The sequence below is a fragment of the Sapajus apella genome, unplaced genomic scaffold, assembly GCF_009761245.1.
Source record: "Sapajus apella isolate SASKATOON/1434 unplaced genomic scaffold, GSC_monkey_1.0 scaffold4, whole genome shotgun sequence".
NCBI lineage: Eukaryota > Metazoa > Chordata > Mammalia > Primates > Cebidae > Sapajus > Sapajus apella.
The window spans coordinates 15,258,062-15,272,339 of NW_022436944.1; the positions used below are offsets into that span (position 1 = coordinate 15,258,062).

Consider the following 14,278-nt stretch of genomic DNA (forward strand, 5'->3'; position numbering starts at 1 on the left):
TTAAATTTATGTGAACCTATTTAAAACAAAATGAATAGGCCAGGTGCAGTGACTCATGCCTGTAATCCCAGCATTTTGGGAGGCCGAGGCAAGTAGATCACTAGAGGTCAGGAGTTAGAGCCCAGCCTGGCCAACATGGTGAAACCCTGTCTCTACTAAAAATACAAAAATTAGCCTGGCATGGTGGCGTGCACCTGTAATCCCAGCTACTCAGGAGGCTGAAGCATAAGACTCATTTGAACCCAGGTGGAGGATGTTGCAGTGAGCTGAGATCATACTACTGCACTCCAGTTTATATGACAGAGCAAGACTACATTTCTAAATAAATAAATAATTGGAGACAAAAATGACAGGATTTTAGAGACTATATATGTCTTGTAATGTAATGCCTACATTATTTGAAAGGATAACACAACTTTTATAAATCATTTGAAATAACAAAATTAGAATTCATTACACTAAGGCATTGTCACTGTTGTAGATTCCTCAAAATCACATTGGGAATCTTTGTAGAGTTTGGCATGGGATATCAGAAAACCTAGGAGTTTCTCATCCTGGAAGCAAAGGAACATAAAGAAGAAATGCTTTCTTTTCTGCCTCTTGACATTGGTTTCTCACAACATACTGCCTGGAACTGCTATAGTCATCTTGTGACCATGAGGTGAATGAATTCACACACAAAGAATGACAAAATTAACAGGTGGGAAGATAGGCATTTACAACATTGTTGAGACATTAACCAGAGGCTTTCCTACCTTGAACTTTTTATTATATGGATAATAAAGGTTCTCTTTTTAAACCCAAATCTTTTTTGTCAACAAAATGCATAATCTTGCCACTACGTTATATGGCCTCCAAGTTAGTTAAGATATCCTGATTCCTTTTACAGACATCAGTAAGAAATCTGTTAATAGCATCAACAGATTATAATCTAAGGCAATATAAACAGAAAAGATTACTGGATAATCCAGTATTTTATTTATAGGTAACAGCCAAACCACTCACAATCATGAGAAGTACTATTTTAGAAGGAAGCCTGAACACAGACATTGAAATGTTTTCAATGTATCCAAGACCTCAAGCAGGGGATATTTAAAATACTACTTTGAGAAGGAACAAAAATAGTGAGGCCTATACGTGATTTGTTATGAATGTAGCTAGCTATAGTAATAGCTCCCTAAGAGTAAGTGGGTCTGCTTTTGTCATGAGTCTGTTGAGAAGAGATGGTAGAGGGAGTTACCTCACTATTCCCTTCTCCCCAAAAGAAGGGGAGAAGAGGAAATGTAGTGGGGAGGGAAATAACTGATACAGAGTAAACAGTACCTTGTAAAGCAGCCAAAACTGGCCCCTTATCAAGTTTTTATCTAACTAAAGGATATCTAGTAAGACCATTACTAATTATGAACTAATTATTTTGGTGCACATCATTCACTAATTGGCATAAACAGCCAGGTTATTAGAAACTGAGAAAGCAAGTAGAAAACAGAAAACGAGTTATCATGTTTCTCAGAACTGTAAATGCAAGGGTCTCTCCTACCGTAAACGTAACTTTCTAATAACCGATTTATAATCACACACACTCTTTAAGATATAACAGTCCTTAGAACCTTTAAGTGTTATACAGTCTTGCATCAGCATCGGGAAGTTTACCTCGTGGCAGTACCCATTACTTTTAGTATGTTCGAGACGAGACACCCAAAGCAAAAACCGATTAAATCTCCTGCCCAAGATGGCAACTAAGAACCCAACCTTACTAATGCTAAACTACCACAGCTCACTGGTTTCACAATACGTGCACAAGGTTCCCTGAAAACAGAAATGCAATTTACTAATGGTACGTAGCTTACAAGTCTACCGGGCTTCTCTTTTCAGTGGAACACACAACAGGAAGAAAGAGTCCACGAATCCTCAAAAGTGCTTTTTACCTCCCCTTAAGGTAAAGACCACGTGTAGAGCGTACATTAACCTTGGCTATGCAGCCCTGCAAAGGAGAGGTGCTCCCGCCTCTACATTTCCCACCCCGCGTCTCTGCCCTAGTGCTCTTCCCCTCACAGCTGGCGACCCTAGAGGTTATTTATTCCTTGAAGGGAAACTGAGGGAGGCCGGAAGTGACTGAGATCCAAAACCCAGAAAAAAAGCAGCAGACACTTAAGCACCGGAAGCGATTCCCTCCTCTATCCCGGGCGCTGTCTGGCGGCCTCGGGACGCAGGAAGCTGAGATACAGGGGAGCGTTTTCACGGCTTCGGACCTCAATATGAATTCGCTCCAATGCCAAGCGCGGGCCGAAGTACTCACGCCACCACCGCCTGGGCACGCCAGTCTCGAGCTGAATCCAGGCTGGGACTAAGGGGAGATACCAGGCCTCTCAGCCTGCGCACCACAGTGCGGCGGCGCCCGGGCCTACCCGCGACCAGAACACAGACGCCAATCCCAATCGCCTCTCGCATGCCAGAAGCGTCTGTAGGCCCCAGACGACACAGGTAGATCCGTTGACTTACGAAATCCTGTCAGAAATTACCTTTGAGGCGGCCTTCTGAGAGCCCCCTGCTGTTTTGTCCGCCATCTTGAGCTTTGCCCCTCCTTTGGCGGCCAGGTTCTCTTTTTAAAAGTGATTTAGAGATAATTTTTCTTTTGCTTGCAGCTGAAAACATTTTAGCTAAAACATCCAAGTGGGAGCTAAAAAATAATAAGAAATATTTGTTTAAACTAACGGAAAAGAGAATTAATATAAAAAGAATATTTTATTTAAATAATTTATTTTTTGAAATTAGTGTTTTTTTGTTTGTTTTTGACACAGAGACTTACTCTGTCACCCAGGTTGGAGCGCAGTGGCATGATCTCGGCTTACCTCCACACCGCCCCTGTTCAAGTGATTCAAGTGTCTCAGCCTCCCAAGTGGCTGGGACTACAGGCACGTGCTGCCACGCCCAGCTAATTTTTTGTATTTTTAGAGGAGACTGGGTTTTGCCATGTTGGCCAGGCTGGTCTGGAACCCCTGGCCTCAAGTGATCCTTCCGCCTCAACCTCTCAAACTGCCTGGGTTTAAAGGTGTGAGCCACCACGCCTGACCAGAATATTTATTTTAAATAAATACGAGGCATAATTCTGCATTTTATACAATCAACAGATGGAATATTGAAGACAAATCTAACGAAATGTATTTGGTAAACTTTCAATTGAGACCAGGAGGAGCTAAATACCATAGAACAATTTAAAAAGACACGAAAACAAAAACTGCTTACCATTTCAGGGGTGCTATAATTTAATGGACTCTTAAGCTACAAGAACTTTCTCAAATGCTCTATCATGCAAACAAAAAACCAAGTAAGCCAAACTTCCGCATACAGCATCTACGTTGTGCTAGCTTTCTGGCTACTTAAACTGGCACTCTGGTGTTTTTAAACACTGGTATAAGATGTTGATCCAAATTTACTTTGATTTTCCCACCTCAGGTTAGGGTAGTTCCCTGCCAAAGGTAATTTTCGATACTGAATCACAAATGTCATTTACAAAGTGAGTTTCTCTCATAAAACATATAAATTTACCTTTTAGCACTCTACCTTAAATTTCTGGAAACTAAATCAGAATGAATAAAAAGAAAATCTAAGTTGAATGAAAAATTAAAAGTGAAAATAGCTTACAGTTTTAAGTTCAAGGAAAAGATGAAAAGAATAGAAACGTGGTGTTTTTCTTTTTTTCTTTTTTTTTTGAGAGACAAAATCTCACTCTGTTGCCCAGGCTGGAGAGCAGTGGCATGATCTTGACTCCCTGGAACCTCCACTTTCCAGGTTCAAGTGGTTCTCCTGCCTCAGCCTCCAGAGTAGCTGCGATTACAGGTGCCTGCCACCATGCCCATCTAAGTTTTATATTTTTACTGGAGGTGGGGTTTCACCATGTTGGCTAGGTTGGTTTCGAATTTCTGACCTCAGATAATCTATCCACCTTTTCCTCCCAGTGTTGAGAGTACAGGCATGAGCCACTGCTACCAGCCTGAAACATTTTAGAAGTTAATTTTGATTTTAATAAGTATAAATTTTGCCAGGTGTGGTGGCTCATGCCTGTAATCCTAGCACTTTGGGAGGCTGAGGCGGGTGAATCACCTGAGGTCAGGAGTTCGAGACCAGCCTGGCCAACATGGTAAAACCCCATCTCTACTAAAAATACAAAAATTAGCCAAGCATGGTGGGGGGCTCCTGTAATCCCAGCTACTTAGGAGGCTGAGGCAGGAGAATCACTTGAACCCGGGAGACAGAGGTTGCAGTGAGCTGAGATCATACCCCTGCATTCCAGCCTGGGCAACAGAGTGAGACTCTGCCTGAAAAAAAAAAAAAAAAAAATATAAATTTTTTGGATTAAAAAAATAAATTTTTTGGATTAAATTTGTATATCAAGACTTGGAAGTTAATAGCTATTTGCATTTATTGTTTCTCAGCAAACACACACGCAGGCACATACACAAAACGAAAGCACACAGAAATGGAAGCTCTTTTTTGGACAATAACCTGATCACTATCATTTCCTCTTAAATAATTTTTTGGGTAAGATAATGAAAAAGTAGCCAGTTTATTCTTTTTTCACCTTTCTTTAGAAGTAGTAAATGAGGCCAGACACAGTGGTTCACACCTGTAATCCCAGCACTTTGGGAGGCTGAAGTGAGAGAATTGTTTGAGTTCAGGAATTTGAAACCAGTCTGGGCAACATGACTAAACCCTGTTTCTACAGAAAAAATAAAAATGCAAAAATAAGCTGGGTGTGGCGGCATGCACCTGTAATCCCAGCTACTCAGGAAGCTAAGGCAGGAGGACTGCTTGAGCCCGAGAGGTCAAAGCTGCAGTAATCTGTGATTGTGCCACTGCACTCCAATCTGGGCAACAGAGAGATTGGGACCCTGTCTTAAAAAATAATAATAGCAACTGATAACAGGGAGGAACTGATTGACTGATAATACCATCAAACATCTTGCAATCGTTTATCATTTCCATTTCATTATTAAAACCATTTAATTTCCCATCCAATCAACTTAAAGTAAAATTGAACTCCATTCCTTGGGTTTATGGAAGTATGTTTTACCATTTGATAAACTTTAATGACGTAGCCCTGTTCATTTTCTATCATTTCAAAACTGTAGTTATTTCTGCCACTATTTCACTATGATCAATAGAGTTATAAATTTCAAGTCTGAAAGGATTTAGATGTGAAAATCATCTTTGTATCACAGCTAAGAAACAAACATTCCCAGAATCTTTTTATTGTACAGAAATTGTCAGAGTATGGTAAAGTATGTGGTATATTTCACTAACCTCATAGATATCTCTTTTACTTCTCTACAATTATGTCATAAATAATAATAAACCAAACAATTATTATACCTTTACAACACATCTGTGAGATAGGTATAGTATTATTCCTATTCTACAAATGGAGAAACTGAGGCTTCAGTTGAAGAATAGCTTTTCAGAGGTCACATAGCTATCAAATATCAAGATTGGGACTTGAACCCAGACCAACTGAGAATAAAACTCTAGCAAATAAGCAAATCATCTTAATTTCTTTGCTCTGATGAGATAATAGTTATTTTAATTTGCTTTTTAAAAATCACATCAGAAAGGATCACTCATATATTGCTGTGGGAATGTGAAATGGTCCAGCTAACTCTGGCAATTTTGCAATTTCTTGTAAAACTAAACATGCAATTACCATATGGCTAGGCAACTACACCCTTGGGGATTTAGCCCAGAAAAAGGAAACCTGTGTTCAGGCAAAAACCTGTACACGAATGATCATAGTGGCTTTATAATAGCCCCCAATTGGAAACAACCCACATGTTCCTCCGCAGGCGAATGGTTAAACAAACTGTGGTACATTCATACCATGAAAAACTATCCAGCAATATAAATAAATGGACTGTTTGTACACACAGCAGCTTGGGTAGACCTCAAAGGAGTTATGTTGAGTGAAAAAAGCCACTCCCCAAAGGTGAGGTACTGCTTTCAGTTGCATGATATTTTTGAAACGACAAAAATTACAGAAACAGAGAACAGATTAGTGGTTGCTCAGTGGTTAGGGGTGGGTTATCTGGCAGGAAGTCAGTAGATACGGTTATAACAGGGCAGTACCAGGGATCCTTGTGGTGATATAACTGTTCTGTATCATTATTGTAGCAGTAGATGCATCTACTAACAAACTTACCTGTGATAAAAAACATAGAACTAAACACACACATATACACAACTGGAAAAATCTGGATAAACTCCATCAATGTCAATGTCCTGCTTGTAATTTTGTATTATATTTTATTTATTAATTTTGTAGTATGTTTTATGTTATTATTTGGGGAAAACTGCGTAAAGAGTACATGGGACCTCTCCATGATATTTCTTTTTTTTTTTTTTTTTTTGAGACAGAGTCTCAGTATGTTGCCCACGCTGGAGTGCAGAGGCAAGATCTTGGCTCACTGCAACCTCTGCCTTCTGGGTTCAAGCAATTCTCCTGCCTCAACCTCCTGAGTAGCTGGGATTACAGGCACATGCCACCACGCCTGGCTAATTTTTGTAGTTTTAATAGAGGTGGGGTTTCACTGTATTGGTCAGGCTGGTCTCGAACTCCTGACCTTGTGATCTGCCTGCCTACGCCTTCCAAAGTGTGGGATTATAGGCTTGAGCCACCGCATCCGGCTTTATTTCTTACATCTGTGAATGAATTTAATTGTAAATTTATAATTGTAATTTATAATTAAATCAATTTATAATGAATTTAATTGTAAATGTATAATTGTAATTTATAATTAAGTTACTTTACAATGAATTTAATTGTAAATTTACAATTGTAATTTATAATTAAATTACAGTGAATTTAATTGTGAATTTATAATTGTAATTTATAATTAATTTACAATTAAATTCATACACGGATGTAAGAAATAACATGGAGAGTGCCATGTACTCTTTATGCAGTTGAAATTACAATCTCAAAATGAAAAGTTTGATTAAAAATTGCCATAAATAATCCTGTTATGCTGATTGATTAGAATAGGAATGATTTCCCCACATATCTAGGAAAAGTAAACCAAAATTTATATGCATATTTTCAGCCACAAACTGGATAGAAAAATGATTCCATTCACCAAAAATGTGATTCACCATCCGTTGGTGCATTTTTAAAATTCTTAGTAGTGCATCTACTAACAAGTGATTCAGTAATACTGTGTCTTTGTGCTATATGGACATGCATTATACAGTGATTTTTTGAAGTGTGAAAAGAAATCCCTCAGCAGTACAGCTTTCCTCCTGCATTAATTCATTTTCTGAGCCTGTGCATATATATTTGGTTTCCATTTTCTTTGTGTGGCTCTTGTCAAAGACATTGATTCTCTCAAAGCCCACTGATTTTTAAAATGTATCTAATTCAAATCATTTACTTTTCTTTAAAAAAAATGGCATAATAGTTTGTACCACCTTTGATTTGAACAGGATGGAGGGGAAATATCTTTGAAAAAAAAGGTTTGAAACTCTGATTTCTTCGAAAGCAGTGCTAATCAATCAAGGCATAAGTTACACAGCTTCTGGTTTGGGCTGTCATTTTCTTTATTCACTCTCTGAATTCCCCCATCTTTTCTCCCCTTCCATTTTTGTTCAACCTGTTCCAGCTGTTCATGTTGATGTAATACTCACAAAGCAAGATTTGCCTTTATGGTTACCATGGAGACACTGCTTATTTTTTTTTTTTAAAGTCTTTCTTCTGGAAAGATTTATCACATTTTGAATTCAGGAAGGTCTGTAAGCAAGTTGTCTATGTTCTGAACCTAAATATATTTTTTTCTTTTTTCTTTACAGAGATGGAGTCTCACATAAAGTGAGTCTTGTCACCCAGGCTGGAGTGCAGTGGCTTCATCATAGTTCACTGCAGCCTTCAACTCCCAGGCTCAAGCAATCCTTCCACCTCAGCCTCTTGAGTGGCGGGACAACAGGTACACATCATCTCACCTGATTACTTAAAAAATTTTTTTTTGGTAAAGGCAGAGTCTTGCTATATTGCCCAGGCTGATCTCAAACTTCTGGTTTCAAAGGATCCTTTCGCTTTAGCCTCCCAAAATGTTGGAATAAAAGGGCTGAGCCACCAATCCCAGCCTGAACTTATATATTTAATAAATAAATGGCACTGCAAAATTAACTTCTGACATTTACTGTCAACTGCAGTGAACTTGCACTATTTCCCAAAATACAGAGTATTTTTTCCAAAGTTGTGACCACATCCCTCTGGCCAAAGGGAGCTAAATAGAAGAAATGGAATAGCTAATGAATCTCCCCTTCCCTATTAAAATATTTAAATATATGTAGCAGTAATTTACATTTCCTCCTGCTCTTTCCTTTATTCAAATTATGGCTGGATACACTTTGTAAATTTATCAAATGCCATAGTACTTGTAATTGGCATGGCTCAAGTTGAGAAATTTATTACATACTGTCTTAACTGTGTATTGTGTCATGTATATTAGACACATGTCTAGTTGTCACTTCTACTAGACTATGATCGAATCAAAGGCAACATAACATTATCCTGTGTAATTTTTTATCTCTCTCTTTCTATCCTCTTCCTTGCCCCACTAACTCAGGGATCAATAGCAAATCATTCATTTAACAAATCCTTTCTTAAGCTCCTATAGTGTTCTTAGTACATTTTGAGAGCTGGAGATTCAGCAGAAAGTAAGTCTCTGGATTTTAACTATATTTGGAGAAAAGTTTATTTTATTTATGTAAAAATAACCTCCTACTTTTTGATTAAAAACAAATGCCGGCTGGCAAAGTAGCTCACGCACTTTGGGAGGCTGAGGCAGGTGGATCATGAGGTCAGGAGTTCAACACCAACCTGACCAACATGGTGAAACCCTGTCTCTACAGAAAATTTAAAAATTAGCGGGGTATGGTGGCATGCTCTGTAATCCCAGCCAGTCAGGAGGCTGAGGCTGGAGAATTGCTTGAACCCAGAAGGTGGAGGTTGCAGTGAGCCGAGATTGCACCACTGCATTCCAGCCTGGGTGACAAGAACGAGACTCTATCTGAAAATAAACAAACAAAACAAAACAAAAAACAAACAAATGCCACCAAAACTCTTCTGTTGGTATTGTTCATCGAGATTCTTTTGCCTCCCACATTCCTAATACATAAAATTAGCGTTCTAATATAAAGAGAAAAGTTTAAAAGACACAGCATTGGTCAGAAACAGTGTCAGTAACTGTGAGGGAAAAGTGGTGGGAGGGAAGTGTGCTTGGTGTGTTTTGTGTCCAGCAGCTGGGAGAGGTAGATATAAACTTAGCTCCTGTAATCTGTGAAGAATAGGGGACAAGAACCCAGCCTATTGCTTGAAATAAAGGCCTATGATAGGGAATCCCCAGCTTATGAAAGGAAGGAAAAAAAAGCCTTTGACCACCAACTGGAGTTACGGCTCATATAGAGCTGCTTAAGCAGGAGGAGGGGGAAAGTTAAAGCTGCCTTTTACCCAGAGCTTGTGCCAGCCTATCTACTGATGCCATGCTTGGACCAACATTTGCCCTAGTATTGCCTGTCAGCTCAAGTCACCTATATAAGACCTGGTTCTGGATTGGGGTCCCTAGTGGTCTGGGTGGTGCAGCACTGGGGGAGAGAAGTATGAAGAAAGAACATTAAAAAAAAAAAAAAACCCAAGCAAAGAACATGGAGAAAAAATAATCTCCCATCAAAGCAACCTTAAAAACCAAAATTTCGTAGTTCTCTGCTGCTTATTTGATTGGTTAAATCAATAAGCAAATAAATTGGTTAATAAATAAATAAATTCCATAGTGCATCAGAAATATAGCTGCAAAGATAACCAAAAAAATTAAAGGCTGGGAAATATAAACACTGCATGAAATTAAAATAATAGCACTATCTGAAAAAAAAATACAACAAATGTGTTTAAGATTTTTACAAGTCTACAAAAAGCATTAAAATTAGCCAGACATTGTGGCAGACGCCTGTAGTCCTAGCTACTTGGGAGGCTGAGGTGGGAGGATCACCTGAGCCTGGGGAGATTGAGGCTGCAGTGAGCTAAGATCATGACATAGTACTGTAGCCTCAGTGACAGAGTGAGGCACTGTCTCAAAACAACAACAACAAAAAACACCCAAAACTTAAGAATAAATAAATAAATATATATATATTATACTATATATATAATATATGTAGTATAATATATGTTATATATTATAACATATATTATACATATATATGTAGTATAATATATTTATAATATATATTATATATATATTATACATATATATAATATATATTTATATCTATAACATATAATATATATTTATATCTATAATATATATAATATATATATCTATAACATATATATTATATATATATGTGGAAACAAAAACAGTAGCACATGAAAAAAATCAAGTAAAAACTTTGGAAATAAAAAATATTATAGAAAAAAATAATAAACAGGATTAACTCAGGAGTAAATGCAATTGAAGAGAAAAATTAAAAATGAGAAAAAAAGCCTGGCTTGGTGGCTTATGCCTGTAATCCCAGCACTTTGGAAGGCCAAGGTGGGAGGATGGCTTGAGCCCCAGAGTTTGAGACCACCCTGGGCAACATAGTGAGATCTTGTCTCTACAAAAAAATAAAAAAATTTGCTGGACATGATGACATGTGCCTGCAATTTCAACGACTTAGGAAGCTAAGGCAGGAGGATCTCTTGAGCCTGGGAGGTTGAGGCTGCAGTGAGCCATGATTGTGCCACTGCATTCCGGATGACAGGAGACCCTGTCTCAAAAAAAAGAAAAAAAAGATTAGAAAAAGGTACTGAGAAATATAGAGAATCCAGCACAAAGAGATAAAAGATTTAAAAATCTGTATGAAATAGCAGTTAACAGATGTGGATATGCTATACAGAGGCTCCAAAACTTTATTATAAGTTTTTGGAAAAGAGAATAAGAATAGCTTAGAAGCAATAGTTAAATATCTAATGGTTTAGAATCATACAGAACTGAAAAATTTTCATATTGAAGTACCACAATTAATACACAACAAGATATGTTAAAAAAATAAACTTACTGTTTATTACCCCGTGAAGATTCCCCCAAATAAGACTTTTGTCTATGCCAAAAAGAAAACTTCAAAGGATGTGGATGAAACGTGCATTGTTCACTTATAGAATTTAATTTATTGCTTTAGTCATATATTTTTAATTACATATTATCTAAATATAGTCATTTAGAAATATTGCTTTTTTCACCAGCCACACTTTAATTATTCAGCCTTTTAAAATCTTTGACATCAGTTGTCTTTGTCATCAGCAGAGCTATTTTTAAATTATCAGAGCAGCACTACTTGTATCTCAATGAGATATAGCACTTTGTGACTGCATGTGTGATGTTGACACTGGAGATTCCCATTCGCATATATTAATACAGTTTTATTTTTATTCTTCCTCTAGATTTATTTTTCTAATCTTTTTAATGAAATAACCATTATTGCTTTTTTTTTTTTTTTTTTTTTTTTTTTTTGAGACAGTCTCACTGTGTTGCCAGGTTGGAGTGCAGTGGCCTGGTCTCAGCTCACTGCAACCTCTGCCTCCTGGGTTCAAGTGATTCTCCTGCTTCAGCCTCCCGAGTAGCCAGGTCTACAGGTGCGTGCCACCACACTCAGTTGATTTTTGTATTTTTAGTAGAGACAGGGTTTCACTATGTTGGCCAGGATGGTCTCGATCTCTTAACCTTGTGATCCGCCTGCCTCGACCTCCCCAGGTACTGGGATTACAGGCGTGAGCCACTGCGGCTGGCCCCCGTTATTCCTTTTTAAAGTAATCTTTAAAATCCCTATTAATAATGGCTTCCAACACTTGTAAACATGGTATCAAAACCCAGAATAAATACTGAAATTGCTAACCTTCTTTGCCTTCTTTTATACTTCTTTTGTAAATTGTTTTATTTTTTCCTTGATGATTTAGAGGGACTATCTTCAAACCAGTACAAATATTTCATATATAATACCTGGCCATTTTCTAACCAATTGAGTAGTTTGTTGCAATAAACTACCTCACATCTTTCAGCAAGAAATACATTAAATTTGAATAGTAAAGATATTACATAATGAATTAGGTCACAATTAAAATTTGCTTCAAGTATTTCTTTGGGGAAGAGGACACCACACTTCAATGAAAAGAAACATTTTTATAGTCCAGAGGTCTTTTATTTTTTTTTAACACCTATTATGCCATGAATTCATAGGTTCCAGCAGCTCAGGCTCCTTTCCATTGGTTCTCACACAGTGTGCTTCTCTGGGTGGAGCAGGCTGGAGCTTCAGTTGAACCCAGGTACCTTTCTCTTTGGCTTCTTCCTTTTTCTGATCATTGTCCTTCACGTGTTTCAGGAAGCTATCCCAGGTCTTAGCGTGCTTAATGTGCTCAACACGCACATTAATTCTCCTGGCAAGAATCTTGCCCTTCACTCGTTTGCTTACAACAATGCCAACAGCACGCTGGGTAACACTGTAGACTCTTCCAGGTTTGCCTTGATAACACTTGCAGGGCTTCCTTTTTCAACAGTACCCATCCCTTGATGTCTACAATATCACCTTTCTTATAGATTCGCATATACGTGGCCAAAGGAACAGCTTCATGTTTTCTGAAAGGCCTAGAGAACATATGTCAGGTGCCTCTCCTCTTTCCCTTTGTTTTCATCATTTAGGCAAATTACTGGAAGATGTCGGTTCTGGCTGAAAGGTCTTTCATGTTAACTTTAACAGATGATTTTGTTTGTTTTGTTTTGAGACGGAGTCTTGCTCTGTTGCCAGGTTGGAGTGCAGTGGCTTGATCTCGGCTCACTGCAACCTCTGCCTCCCAGGTTCAAGTGATTCTCCTGCCTCAGCCTCCCGAGTAGCTGGGACTGCAGGCATGCGCCACTACGCCCAGCTAATTTTTGTAGTTTTGGTAGAGACGGGGTTTCATGATGTTGGCCAGGATGGTCTCAATCTCTTAACTTTGTGGTATGCTTGCCTTGGCCTCCCAAAGTGCTGGGATTACAGTCAAGAGTCATTGCACCAGGCCAACAGATGATTTTTGTGAACATCACACCTAGCATTAGTTATAGAAAAATGATTGTAGAGTAGTTTCTGGTTAATGTTATTCTAAGCAATATTTTATGGCTTACAAAATTGATCCACAACATGAGAGACTTTGTAGGAACTTGAACATACATGGCTATTGTATTTTCTAGAAATTTTGGGGGAAAATTCATCTTACATTTAGGTGACACTAGATTTATGTAGTAAGAGGGCTTTTATTAACTTCTTCCTACTTGTCAGGTGTTGGTCCTGGGTATTCCAGTGAACAAGACAAGATTATCTGGTGTCTACATTCTAGTTGGGTGATATAGACAATAAGCAAATAAAGAAAAAAAATCAGGTAGTGATGAATGATATATAGAACATTACAAATAATTTCAAGAAGTTGAATGGAGTTTAAAAGGGATCTATAGCATTTCTAAAGAATCTGAGTATCAGACCAAAGGTTGTGTCAGAACAAGCCTCATTTACAGACCGACCCAAGTCTAGAATGCCACATTCTAAAACTAAATCCAGTAATTTACCTTTATACTGTTCACCTGTTTAAAAAATTTTTTTGACTTCACCTAAAAAATGTAATATAGAAAGGGATTACAAATCTAAAAGAAGTAGGAAGAATAAAAATTATAGAAGATCAAAAGTAAAAATAAAAATAATTAAAAAAAAAACAACCTTCTCTAAAACCAAAAATTCCTCTGACATTGGCAGAAAGGCATAATTATCCATGCATGAATAGGCCTGAGTCCTAGTTATTTTTAGACTGTTTAGACCATTGCAAACCTGTCCAGTAGAAATATGTCTACTTTTGCTGGTCTTTCTTACCTCACTCCCTTCTTTCCTTTCCTCCTTCCTTTCTTTACTCCCTCTCTTTGTCTTTCTTTTCTCCTCCCTCTCTCCTTTCCTTTCTCCTTCATTTCTTTCTTAATTTCTGTATTTTCTAAAATAAGTATGTATTGCTTACATAATCTGGAAAAAACCTACATTATTTTAAATTTGAAACCTTTGCTTTTCCTTATATTTTTCAGTCTTTTTTTTTTTTTTTTTTTTACCAGTTGGAGAGATTGAAGGGATATGTTTAAAGCTTAAATCTGAGGATTCTTGTAATACATCCTAACAAGTATGTTGTGTTGTTGATTTTATCTCAGTATATAACAACATGAGAATATACCGAATATAATTTTGAAAA

General features: G+C 37.6%; 1 pseudogene; it reads right to left on the reverse strand.

Moving 5' to 3' along the window:
• Positions 1 to 12,228: 12,228 nt before the first annotated feature.
• Positions 12,229 to 12,712, reverse strand: LOC116537797 (annotated as a pseudogene).
• Between the last annotated feature and the right edge of the window lie 1,566 nt (positions 12,713 to 14,278).